We start from the raw sequence: 13932 nt of genomic DNA on the forward strand, positions 1-13932 counted from the left end.
CGAATGCAAGGAAGAAGGGGAGGACGTGAGTCCCAATGAGGAAGACCTCATGGGACGTCTCCCAACCAAGAAGGAGTTCCCTATTGAGGACCCAAAGGAATCTGAGGCTCATATAGAGACCATAGAGATTCCATTAAACCTCCTTCTGCCATTCATGAGCTCTGAATACTATTCTTCCTCTGAAGAGGATGAAGATGTAACTGGAGAGCAAGTTGATCAATATCTAGGAGCTATCATAAAGCTGAATGCTAAATTATTTGGTAATGAGACTTGGGAAGGTGAACCTCCCTTGCTCATTGGTGAACTAAATACATGGGTTCAGCAAACTTTACCTCAAAAGAAACAAGATCCTGGAAAATTCTTAATACCCTATACCATAGGCACCACGACCTTTGAAAAGGCTCTGTGTGACCTGGGGTTAAGCATAAATCTTATGCCACTCTCTGTAATGGAGAAGCTGGGGATCATTGAGGTACAGCCTGCCTTATTCTCATTACAAATGGAAGACAAGTCAGTAAGACAAGCTTATGGATTGGTAGAGGACGTGTTGGTAAAGGTTGAAGGCCTTTACATCCCTGCTGATTTCATAATCTTAGACACTAGGAAGGAGGAGGATGAATGCATCATCATGGGAAGACCTTTCCTAGCCACAGCAAGAGCTGTGATAGATGTTAACAGAGGAGAGTTAGTCCTTCAATTGAATGGGGACTACCTTGTGTTTAAGGCTCAAGGATCTTCTTCTTTAACAATGGAGAGGAAGCATGAAAAGCTTCTCTCAGTACAGAGTCAAACAGAGCCCCCACAGTCAAACTCTAAGTTTGGTGTTGAGAGGCCACAGCCAAACTCTAAGTTTGGTGTTGAATCCCCACAACCAAACTCTAAGTTTGGTGTTGGGACTATACAACATTGACCTGATCACCTGTGTGGCTCCATGAGAGCCACTGTCAAGCTATTGACATTAAAGAAGCACTTATTGGGAGGCAACCCAATTTTTATTTATCTAATTTTATTTTATTTTCATTGTTCTTTTATGTTTTATTAGGTTCATGATCATGTGGAGTCACGAAAAAAAATATTAAAATTAAAAACAGAATAAAAAATAGCAGAAGAAAAATCACACCCTGTAGGAAGGACTTACTGGCGTTTAAACGCCAGTAAGGAGCATCTGTCTGGCGTTCAACACCAGAACAGAGCATGGATCTGGCGCTGAACGCCAGAAACATGCAGCAATCTGGCGTTTAAACGCCAGGATTGCACACTAAGGAAAGCTGGCGTTCAACGCCAGAAACATGCTGCAGATGGGCGTTAAACGCCCAGAACAAGCATAAAGCTGGCGTTTAACGCCAGAAACAAGCATCAATCTGGCGTTAAACGCCAGGATTGCATGCATAGGGTATTTTACATGCCTAATTGGTGCAGGGATGTAAATCCTTGACACCTCAGGATCTATGGACCCCACAGGATCCCCACCTACCTCAACTTACCTTCTCACCTCTTCACCACTCACATCCATCCATCCTTCCCACCCAAACCCACCCTACATGGCCGAAACACAAACATCTCTCCCTCTCCTCCATATCTTCTTCTCCTTCTTTTATTCTTTCTTCTTTTGCTCGAGGGCGAGCAACATTCTAAGTTTGGTTTGGTAAAAGCATAGCTTTTTTTTGCTTTTCCATAACCATTGATGGCACCTAAGGCCAGAGAAACCTCAAAAAAAAAAAAGAGAAAAGGGAAGACAAAAAATTTTTCCACCTCCGAGTCATGGGAGATGGAGAGATTCATCTCAAGGATCCATAGCTCAGTAGTAGGGCATTTGACTGCAAATCAAGAGATCCCTAAGATACCTCAGGGGATACATTTTTCTTTACACAATTATTGGGAGCAACTAAGGATAGGAGCACCAAAATCACTAGGGATCAAGCAACAGAGGCAAGGAAGAGACATAGAAGAACTCAAGGACATCATTGGTTCTTCAAGAAGAAAGCGCCACCATCACTAAGGTGGACTCATTCCTTGTTCTTATTTTTCCTGTTTTTCGGTTTTTTATGCTTTATGTTTGTTTATGTTTTGTGTCTCTACTTCATGATCATTAGTTTAGTAACTATGTCTTAAGGCTATGAATAATTCCATGAATCCTTCACCTCTCTTAAATGAAAAATGTTTTTAATTCAAAAGAACAAGAAGTACATGAGTTTCGAAAATTGTCCTTGAATTTAATTTAATTATATTGATGTGGTGACAATAATTTTTGTTTTCTGAATGAATGCTTGAACAGTGCATATTTTTTATCTTGTTATTTATGAATGTTAAAATTGTTGGCTCTTGAAATAACGATGAATAAGAAAAATGTTATTGGTGATTTGAAAAATCATAAAATTGATTCTTGAAGCAAGAAAAAGCAGTGAAAAAGCAAAAGTTTGAAAAAAAGTGGCAAAAAAATAGAAAGAAAAAGAAAAAACAAGTAGAAAAAGCCAATAGCCCTTAAAACCAAAAGGCAAGGGTAAAAAGGATCCAAGACTTTGAGCATCAATGGATAGGAGGGCCCAAGGAAATGAAATCCAGGCCTAAGCGGCTAAATCAAGTTGTCGCTAACCATGTGCTTGTGTCATGAAGGTCCAAGTGAAAAGCTTGAGACTGAGTGGTTAAAGTCATGATCCAAAGCAAAAAAAGTGTGCTTAAGAGCTCTGGACACCTCTAACTGGGGACTCTAGCAAAGCTGAGTCATAATCTGGAAAGGTTAACCCAGTTATGTGTCTGTGGCATTTATGTATCCGGTGGTAATACTGGAAAACAAAATGCTTAGGGCCACGGCCAAGACTTATAAAAGTAGCTGTGTTCAAGAATCAACATACTTAACTAGGAGAATCAATGACACTATCTGAACTCTGAGTTCCTATAGATGCCAATCATTCGAAACTTCAAGGGATAAAGTGAGATGCCAAAACTGTTCAGAAGCAAAAAGCTACAAGTCCCGCTCGTCTAATTAGAATTAATATTCATTGATATTTTGGAGTCAAACGCCAAAAACACGTCACGAACCAGAGTTGAACGCCCAAAACACGTTACAACTTGGCGTTCAACTCCAAGAGAAGCCTCAGCTCGTGGATAGATCAAGTCAGCCCAAGCACACCCAAGTGGGCCCCGGAAGTGGATTTATGCATCAATTACTTAGTTCTGTAAACCCTAGTAGCTAGTCTAGTATAAATAGGACCTTTTACTATTGTATTTTCATCTTGGATTGTATTTTTGATCCTGTGATCACGTTTTGGGGGCTGGCCTCTCGGCCATGCCTGGACCTTCATCACTTATGTATTTTCAACGGTGGAGTTTCTACATACCATAGATTAAGGGTATGGAGCTCTATTGTACCTCGAGTTTTAATGCAAGTACTTCTATTTTTTATTCAATTCGACTTATTCTTGTTCTAAGATATTTGTTGCACTTCAACTTGATGAATGTGATGATCCGTGACACTCATCATCATTCTCACCTATGAACGCGCGTGACTAACAACCACTTCCGTTCTACCTTAGACCGGGCGCATATCTCTTGGATTCCTTAATCAGAATCTTCGTGGTATAAGTTAGAATTGATGGCGGCATTCATGGGAATCCGGAAAGTCTAACCTTGTCTGTGGTATTTCGAGTAGGATTCTGGGATTGAATGACTGTGACGAGCTTCAAACTCGCGATTGCTGGGCGTGATGACAAACGCAAAAGAATCAAAGGATTCTATTCAAACATGACCGAGAACCGACAGATGATTAGCCGTGTTGTGACAGAGCATTTGGACCATTTTCACTGAGAGGATGGGATGTAGCCATTGACAACGGTGATGCCCTACATACAGCTTGCCATGGAAAGGATTAAGAAGGATTGGATGAAAGCAGTAGGAAAGCAGAGATTCAACAGGGACAAGCACCTCCAAACACTTATCTGAAATTCTCACAAATGATTTACATAAGTATTTCTATCTTTATTTTCTGTTTATTTATTATTATTATTCGAAAACTCCATAACCTTTTATTATCCGTCTAACTGAGATTTACAAGATGATCATAGCTTACTTCATACCAACAATCTCCATGGGATTGACCCTTACTCACGTAAGGTATTACTTGGACGACCCAGTGCACTTGCTGGTTAGTTGTGCGGAGTTGTGACAAAGTGTGATTCACGTTTGAGAGCGCTACCAAGTTTTTGGTGCCATTGTTGATGATCACAATTTTGTGCACCAACGGACCTCAACAAAACCTGTCCAAAAGACGCCTTTTCCTTACCAAACATCGACAGATTAGTAGACGCCGCATCCGGTCATCGATACCTCAGCTTCATGGACGCATACTCCGGCTATAACCAAATACCTATGCACCGACCCGACGAGGAGAAAATGGCTTTCATCACCCCCGACGGAACGTACTGCTACACATTCATGCCCTTCGGCCTAAAAAACGCCGGAGCCACCTACCAAAGGCTCATCAACAAGATATTCCAGAACCTGTCCGAGACAAATTAGAAGTCTACATAGACGACATGCTCGCCAAGTCCGAATCCGGCTAGCAACTCATTAGCGACCTCAAGCTCATATTGAACACCCTACGACAACACCAAATGCGACTCAACCCAATAAAATGCGCCTTCGGAATGGAGGCAGGAAAGTTCCTCGGCTTTATGATCACACAACGTGGAGTTAAAGCTAACCCAGAGAAATGTCGGGCCGTCCTTGAAATGAAAAGCCCGAAAAACCTTAACGAAATCCAAAAGCTCACCGGCCGGCTCATTGCGCTATCCCGTTTCCTCGGGGCATCGGCACAAAAAGCAATCCCTTTTCTTTAAACTGATGAAAAAAGGTGCCCCTTCAAATGGGAAGCAACATGCGAAGAGGCATTCCAACATTTCAAGAGAGTCCTAGCGGAACCACCAGTTCTTGCCAAACCCCAAATAGGGGAGACCCTCTACCTATACCTCTCCATAACGAAAGAAGCACTCGCAGCGGCACTTATCCGCGAAAACGAGAAAAAAGAACAAAAACCCATCTACTTCATAAGCAAAGTCCTACAAGACACGGAAACTCGTTACTCACGCCTAGAAAAGCTAGCCTTCGCGCTCCTCACGGCCTCCCGATGTATGCGACAGTATTTTCAAGCCTATCCAGTGACAGTTCGAACAGACCAAGCGGTCAAACAGGTACTATAAAAACCTGACCAAGCAGGAAGAATGCTAGCATGGTCCATCGAGTTGTCCCAGTTCCAAATCAAATTCGAACCCCGAAATGCAATCAAAGGACAGGCCATGGCCGACTTCATCGCCGAGATGACGCCAGGAAACTCCACCCCCGAGTCATGGAAACTACACGTCGACGACTCATCAAACACCACCTCCGGAGGAGCCGGAGTCATACTCGAAAGTCAAAACGGGGTTGTAATCGAACAGTTAGTACGATACGAGTTCCTGGTTTCAAATAATCAAGTAGAATATAAGGCCCTTCTGGCGGGCCTAGCCCTAGCCAAGGAAATCGGAGCAAAGGTCCTAGAAGTAAATACCGACTCGCAGGTAGTCAGTTCCCAAATCAAAAGGAGACTACCAAACATGAGATCCCCTACTCCAACAATACCTTGCCAAGGTAAACAAACTAAAAGAAGGATTCAATAGCGTAACCATACAGCACGTTCCTAGGGAACGAAATGCCAGGGCAGACCTTCTCTCTAAACTTGCCAGCACCAAACCAGGACACAGCAACAAATCGCTAATTCAGGAAGTCGTTAGATCACCATCTATATCAACCACGACTAACGCCCACCTGATACTCTCTAGCCAGGGATCATGAATCCACCCTATCCTACAATATCTCCTCAACGGAACACTACCAGAAGACCCCAAAGAAAAAAAACCCACAAAAAGAGAAGTCGCCAATTACACAGTCATCGCAGGACAACTATACAAACGCAGATTCTCGCAACCCATGCTCAAATGCGTCGAACCCGGGGACACGGAGTACATACTTCGCGAAGTCGATGAAGGCTGTTGTGGCCACCACATCGGGGGTAAAACCCTAGCCCAGAAAGTCATTCGGGCCGGATACTTCTGACCCACGGTTATCTGGGACTACATACAGCTAGTAAAAAATTGCAATAAATGCCAAAAGCACGCCAATATCCACTAGGCCGCCCCACACCAGCTCAACATCATATCGACAGAACGGCCACTCGGTACCTGGGGGATCGACCTCGTCGGGCCCTTTCCTACGGCACCCGGTCAATTCCGGTATCTCATCATCGCCATAGATTATTACACTAAATGGATCGAGGCCGAACCCCTGGCCTCCGTCACGGCAACCCAATGCCGAAAATTCCTTTGGCGATAGATCATAACCAGGTTCGGGATCCCCGAGATCGTCATCTCGAACAACGAAACCCAATTCACTGATAGGAAATTCAGAGAATTCCTAGAAGGGCTACATGTATCCCACCGTTTTAGTTCGGTAGAGCACCCCCAAACAAACGGGCAGGTGGAATCCGCAAACAAAATAATCGTCAAAGGACTCAAGAAACGACTCGATGAAGCCAAGGGACTGTGGGTCGACGAACTCAGATCAGTTTTATGGTTGTATCGAACAACCCCACAAACAACCACCGGGAAACTCCTTTCTGATAAACATACGGCGTGGAGGCAGTTATCCCGGTAGAGATAGGAGACCCAAGCCCAAGGAGAACAATCGGGGGCAATGATGAGGAAGCAGAACGAAACCTCACCAACGAAATAAGGAGCATAGCCCATATCAGAGAGCTAGCCCTAAAACAAAGAATCAGCCTAAGGTACAATCACGACGTCATCCGACGAGAATTTGTGCCCAACGACCTCGTCCTATGATGAAATGACATCGGAACCCCAACCCCGGGAGAAGGAATACTCACCCCCAAATGGGAAGGACCATATAGAATCAAGGCTGCAATCAGAAAGGGAGCGTACAAGCTCAAACAACTTAACGGCAACGAAATTTCGTGGACATGGAACGCTGCCAACTTGCGACGATACTACACTTAGACTGACCCCCCCTAGGAAATCACTTACCTTATTTCCCTTTTTTTTCTTTTTTATGTACTACTTTCGTTCTCACAATTTTTTTTCTTTCGCACTTCGCAAAAGTGTCAATTTCGGGAACTCTTTCCCGCCATAAACGGAGGGTTTTAACAATGCCCAAACTTAATAAAATTCCATTTTTACAAAAATACATTTGCCAATACCACTATAAAGGTGAAACAAACAAAACGGCTAACACCGAGAATTGATCACCCTCGGGGCCTAACAAACGGATATCCTCAAACACTATCAAACGGCCTACCAAAGGTTCTAAGTCACGACGGCTTAAAAACATAAAATGGCTCGAAAAGCGGAAAAGCCTGAACAGCCATAACCACGCGAGTCAAGAAAAAAACGTTCACAATGGCATAAAAAGTTCAAAACATACAAAAATACATGGCCTCAGGGCCAACTAACATCCAAAATAAAAGCAACAAGTCGAAATAAACCAACATAAAAAGATATTAACAAAAAATAACTCAATGTCGACGATCTGGCCATCACGGACGGTCTTGAAAGCTCCCATCACAGACACGTCCACACCTGGAGCCAGCACCAAAGCCTGAGCCCTCATCGTCTTCTAGATAGCCACAATCGCACCCTTTGCATCAGCTAGCAATTCCACCTTCTCCTTTTTCAGAGCAGCATCTCGGCCTTCAAAACCTCCATCTCCCTAAGAAGCACGGCAGTCTGAGAACCCACATCGGAAGCTCGCTGCCGCTTCACACCCAGCTAAGATAAAAGTGAAGTCTCAACCTTGGAAAGTCGGAGGATCTCAGCCCCAGCTTCCTCGAAAGACTTCACCGCCTTCTCTCTCGCCACTTCAGCAACCTCATGCTGCTCTTTCAACTTGGCCACATCAGCTTGGGAATGACGGAGCTTCTTATCCAGCAAATCGACCTGAGCCATCACAGGCTCATCCTTCCGAACAATTACAGCAGATTAGAGAAGGGCGCGATATACCGACTTAGCTTGAAAAGAAACATCACAATCATCAAAAAATGGTTCGGTGCCAGGCATCAAGTACTGATCTATAAACCCTGAAGCATCAAAATGCCGATCCATCACGGTAGGAACGGCACCCTCCTCCTCTAAGTTCTCACTACTAAGCTCCTCATGCCTCTTTCTCTTCCGAGAAGCCTCAGCAGCCGAAACCACAACGACTTCCTCCTCAGGTGAATTCACGGGACCAGGTGAAGCCTAAGTACCAACCCTAACCCCAGCCGAAATCACCTCCTGGGAAACAGCTCAAAAATCTGCAGTAGGATTAGAAGCAGGGGTAGCAGGAGATGCCGACGACCCCTCCTCCCGATCCATTGCTGCCTTCAACCTCGCCAGAGAAGTCAAACTACCAGCCATCTCAACTGAAAAAACCAAAGAAAAAAACACAAAGTTACAAAACCGGGAAACAGACATAAGAAAACAAAGAAAATGATAGCCACACACCAATATACATCCGACAGGCCATAGGATCCCCCATGACGTTCTGAAGATTCAACGGACGCTCCCCGAACAAATGCAAAAGGACACTAGCGATGTCCTTATCCTCTGGAGACAAACCATCGTATGTGACCTTGGTCAAAATCGACGGCTCGGCACCAAAATTCCAATAAGTCGGAAACCGACGCTCGCCCTCTAATGTCAACCAAAAAGGACGATGCCCCTGAACATGGCGCACTTTAAAGTATTCTCTCTTAAAACCATGGAAAGAATCTTCAAACAAACCAAATATACGACGATGAGGCTGAGCCCAGAATGACATGTATCCTTTCTTATGCTTTCCTTCCTTAGTCGGAAGAGTACATAAGAAAAGAAAAAGGAAAACAGGCACAGAGACCGGAAGATTGAGGTATCGACACACAAGCTCAAAGAATCAAACGGCCGCCCAACTATTCAGATGAAGCTGAGACGGTGCCATGGAACACCGACTCAGCAACTCCTGAATAAACGGCGAAAAGGGGAGGCGCACACCGAGCCGAGTAAACATCGATTCATAAATGCACATCCAGTCCGACACGATCGGCGAATTAAGATTCAGATAACAAACCCGCTCATCGGGATCAGGGAGGGCAAGCTCATATTGCCGCTCCACATCACCGCCACCACATACTGCCCCCTGATCACAGAGCCTTTGGAGATAGGCCTCCGTCATCCGCGACGGAACACCCCACACATCGCTAGTCACCCAAGTATAGCGAGCGGGGACGCCCCTGGAAGGGGCTATCAGAGTACCCACACCCTTACTCCTCCGCTGATGCATACCTAAAATAGGGAGGAGCACCACCATCAGCCTACTAACCCTACACAGAAGCAGAAAAGACAACTAAAAACCTACTGCCCACTACCAATCCAACACAGTGGTGCTTAGCCCCTTCAAAACACAAACACCACCACCACCCAAAATGCAAAATGCAATACAAGAAAGCAGATAGCAAAAAAAATGCATGGCAAAAACAGAACAACAAAACACCATCAAATGATGAAACCAAGAAGAAATAGAAGGATACCTACCTGATAATGCAGAAAGCAAGCTCAAAAAAATATTGTAGCAGGAAAGCAGAAACTCAACTGCGAGGAAACACCAGAACACAAGGGAGAGAAAGAGATTTTTTTTCAGAAAAGAGAGTAAAAGAGAAATGAAACAAACGAGGGAAGTAAGAAAGAAAACCAAAACGGTTTCAAAAAAAGACAAAACGACGCAAATAGCCTTGAAAAGTAAGAGCGGGCATGGGGGCAATAAAGGAAAGCTACCCAAAAAACGCCCACTCACAATAAATGCCCTTGGAAAAGGAAAACAATAAGGTACGCCTCGAAAAATGTAACAGGCGCAAGGACACAGAATAGTCACATCAAGACCAAAACGGCCAGGCGAAACTTCGGTCTAGCCACAAAAACCGGGACCGGCGCACCGACTTTTCCCCAAAAGTGTCAAACGACAACCCGATAAAACAAAAGAAGGCCAGAAACGGTCAAGACCGCATCTCTCAGCGACAGACCAACCTCGCTCGCTCTCCCGCTGTGGGGGCAACTGTTACGGATCCGGCCCATGGATCCCATAACCCAGGATAGTCCTTGAACCCGGCTACGCAGGCCCAACCCACCTAAACCTTCTAAAAGGCCAAGAACCAGCCTACTAGAGTTTTTAACTAACTTTCAAATTCAAACGTCTCCCTTATCTTAGTCAATAAGATAAGACAGCTACCATCACCTATAAATAGAGGACCCAGGTCCCTCAAGGTACTCATTCATTCTTCACACCTTCTACCTCTCAGATCCATTCTGACTTGAGCGTCAGAGTGTCTTTACAGGTACCTCCCCCCATTGCTCCAATCAAGTGATCCGGCATCCACCTCAACCCGTAAGTTCTCGATCCATCTCTCAACCCGTACTAGAGACATCTTGTACATTTACCAATCATAAAAAATAAAAAGTTGGAAGCATGCTTCTATCTGAACATTGTTTTGTGTAAATAATGTTTACTATCATTATTAATTTGTTATTTTAATTTGAATGGTTCTTTGTCCTTTGATGCTATTATTATTATTATTAAAAGTTTTTAAGTTCGTTGAGAAGAGGATTGAATCAAAGAAATATAAATGATAAACTGTTTTTTAGATTACAAGCGAAATTGATAGACAAAAGATAATTTTTGTTTTTATCTCGTCCAACAACAAGAGAACAAAACGAAAATAGAAGTTGTAAATTTTAGAAAAAAAGAGGAGTAATATCACGATATATCCTGGTTTTATCACGAAGTGTAATGTGATCTTCCTCTGGTCTCCTAAAAATTAATTAGTTACAACATATGCATTAAATGTAACATCCTTACTATTAAAATGTCACGCTTTCATCTGCACCACTCTGATAACGAGAATATTACGACAACTATATACTTAATAATAAAATAGGAGACTTTAACTCAAAACTGTATCTCTATTTTCTTTGAGAAACCCAAAGTTCTTTTTTCTTTTTACAACACGCATATATAACAAATTCAATCACAATATATATATGTATATATACATACGAGACTTGTCATACAAGTAACTTACAAATATTATAAACATACATATCGTTACAACTCCTATCCCTCTTTACAGAAATATAATAACAAAGGCAAGAAAAACTATAACTAATATATAAATATATAACACAAGAAGATATGCAGAAGAAACTCTTTAAACTCCTCGTCTGTCCTGAAAGGAGAAATCTGTAGAGGGTGAGAACCTAACCACATGGTCTCACTGTAGGAGTTCCAAAATTGTCATAAGAAGATATATAAAAGAAAACTACTTTCTACCACAGTGATCATCATTTGTCTTATGAATATTTTGAAAATTAACAATTATCCAAAATCTAAATTTATATTTTAATTTATAAAAAGATCCAATCAAACATTATATCCAAAAATTTCACCATATACCAACGAACCGTTCTAACCAGACTTACCAATAATTCAACCAATCATGGTCTCTGGTCCAAATAAAATAAAATTATGGCCTCCAACTCAATATATATATAATCAATTCACGACCTCCGGTCCAACATATAATCAAATCACGGCGTCCGCCCCAACATATAATCAATTCACGGTCTTCGGCCCAACATAACCAACCAACACTCGGTCTCAAAATAGAATCAATCATAGGCACAAACAATGTAAGGCAAACACAATTAGAGAGTAGTTACAGCAAGTACCACAACTAACAGTTAAACAAAATTCATCAGATAAGCAAACCAAATAATAGCAAACAAATACAGTATGATGCATGTCTGTCCTACTGGTCGTGAGCTCACGCGTCGGTCATCTTGCCAGAATCTAACATATCCGGTTGCTAACTCAGTATCGTCTCTCGTAGGGAATCGGGGATATAATGCCCGACACACTCTCAGGATATAGTACCCAACACACCATTGGGTTATAGTACCCGCCACACTCTCGGGATATAGTGTCCATCACACTTTCGGGATATAGTTCCCGCCACACTTTTGCACACTAAGAAAATGTACTATTAGGGATATAATGCCCGACACACTCTAGGAATATAATACCCACCACACTCTTTAATCATAATAAAAACATAAGTCTCCTTACTTGTTTTCATCGTGATTCAAAAATCATTCTTGACCCATTCACTTTCAAGAGAAATATATATTCATTTCACATCACGCCAAGAATAACTTTTTCTCCGATCGTTTTCTTTTAAAATTAAAAACCACTTTTTATAATATTTTTTGAAACCTTCAAAACAACTTCACTCTAAACCAATTCTCTTTCATAAAACTCATTTATTACCAAATCAAAAGTCCCAAATTAAATTCGATAATCAATTTCTTCAATTATTCCATTTGAAATACCCAAAAACATAACTTTTAAATCACTTTTGATTTTCAATTAAATATCCAAAATCACTTTCAATTTCATTCTCAAGTTCAACTTTAAAGTATTCTCATAATTCTTGAAAATCTCAACTCAACACAACCATAAAAAAATCACTTTTACCCAAAAAGATAGCACATTCAAAAATAAACTATTTCCAAATTCATTCTCTTAAAAAGCAAGTTTAATCTTCATTTTTACTCAACCAAAAATCCCAAACTAACTTCAAAACCTTTTCAAGTTTAATCCTCCTTCAAAATACTCAAAAATCATCTTGTTTGCAAATTAAAATCTTAACTGAAACCACATAATCATTTATTCTTTAATAATTGTTTTAAAGTTTGCTAAAACACCTAAATCATACTCTTTTCTTTAATTAAATCAAAATTAAATAAAATAATTCTTCAATCAAATTAACTACAATAAAATTTCTAAATTTTTATAAAAATTTCAGCAGTATCTCCTCTAAAATTCGGACTTTGCCACCATCTAAGGTCCCATCCGAACACCCTTCACCCCTTCTCAAACATTTCCAAATATCAAACCATTTTAAAATATAAAATCATTCCTAACATACGATAACCAGAACTCAATCCTATGGCAATAACGCCGCAAAACCTTATCAAAGTATAACGGAACAGCAATTTAAAAGAGTTATGGAGCAAAATAACTTACTATACTTAAACAAGAACCACAAGGAAGCAGCGGCAGCTCTGGCGGTTGATTCCGGCGAGTTCCAGCAATGGCGGCTTCAACTAGCGGCAGAAAAATTCATTGTGACAATATCATCCAACATATACGACTTAAGCAACAACTCTCATGGTAATCACGACTTTGGCATCATAGAAAGAAATCAAAACAAGGATAGAGCTTACCAAGAGGGTGGCGGCTCCAACAGCAGTTTTCGACGGCCAAAACGGCAGCGTGGAGCTCGGCGATGAAAGAAGCTTCGCCAATGGCGATGCGACAGCGGTGACGGAAACTGCCCTCCCTTCAGGACACAGCTTCACGCATCTCTCTCTCTCTCTCTCTCTCTCTCTCTCTCTCTCTCTTCACGAGTTTCCGAGCGTCCCTCTTAACGATGGCGACAAATTTGACGGCAACGGAGGCACAAATGGCGACAAAGGGCTTTTTCTTGGCGACAATAGCAAGCACGAGTTGGCAGCGGCATTCGGGCTCCCTCTCTCTCTCGTCAGCATCTCACCCTCTTTCTCTCTCTCTCCTCGGGTTAACGTCGACGGTAACGGTGGCACCTAGTCTCGCTGGCGTCGTCCCCTTCTTCCTCCTCTCCTTCTTCTTTCTTTCATTCTTTCGCTGGCTCACTCCCTCTGTCTCTTTCTTTCTTCTTTCCGGGCATGGGGATGAGAGAAAGGGCGGGGTAAGGTGAAGGCGTTTGTGTGGCGCGTGTGTGAGTGGGGAGTGTGTGTTGTGTTGTGTTAGGGTTAGAGGTAGTGTAAATTAGAGTTTGTGTAT

The sequence above is a fragment of the Arachis hypogaea genome, chromosome 7 (assembly GCF_003086295.3).
Source record: "Arachis hypogaea cultivar Tifrunner chromosome 7, arahy.Tifrunner.gnm2.J5K5, whole genome shotgun sequence".
Classification (NCBI taxonomy): Eukaryota; Viridiplantae; Streptophyta; class Magnoliopsida; order Fabales; family Fabaceae; genus Arachis; species Arachis hypogaea.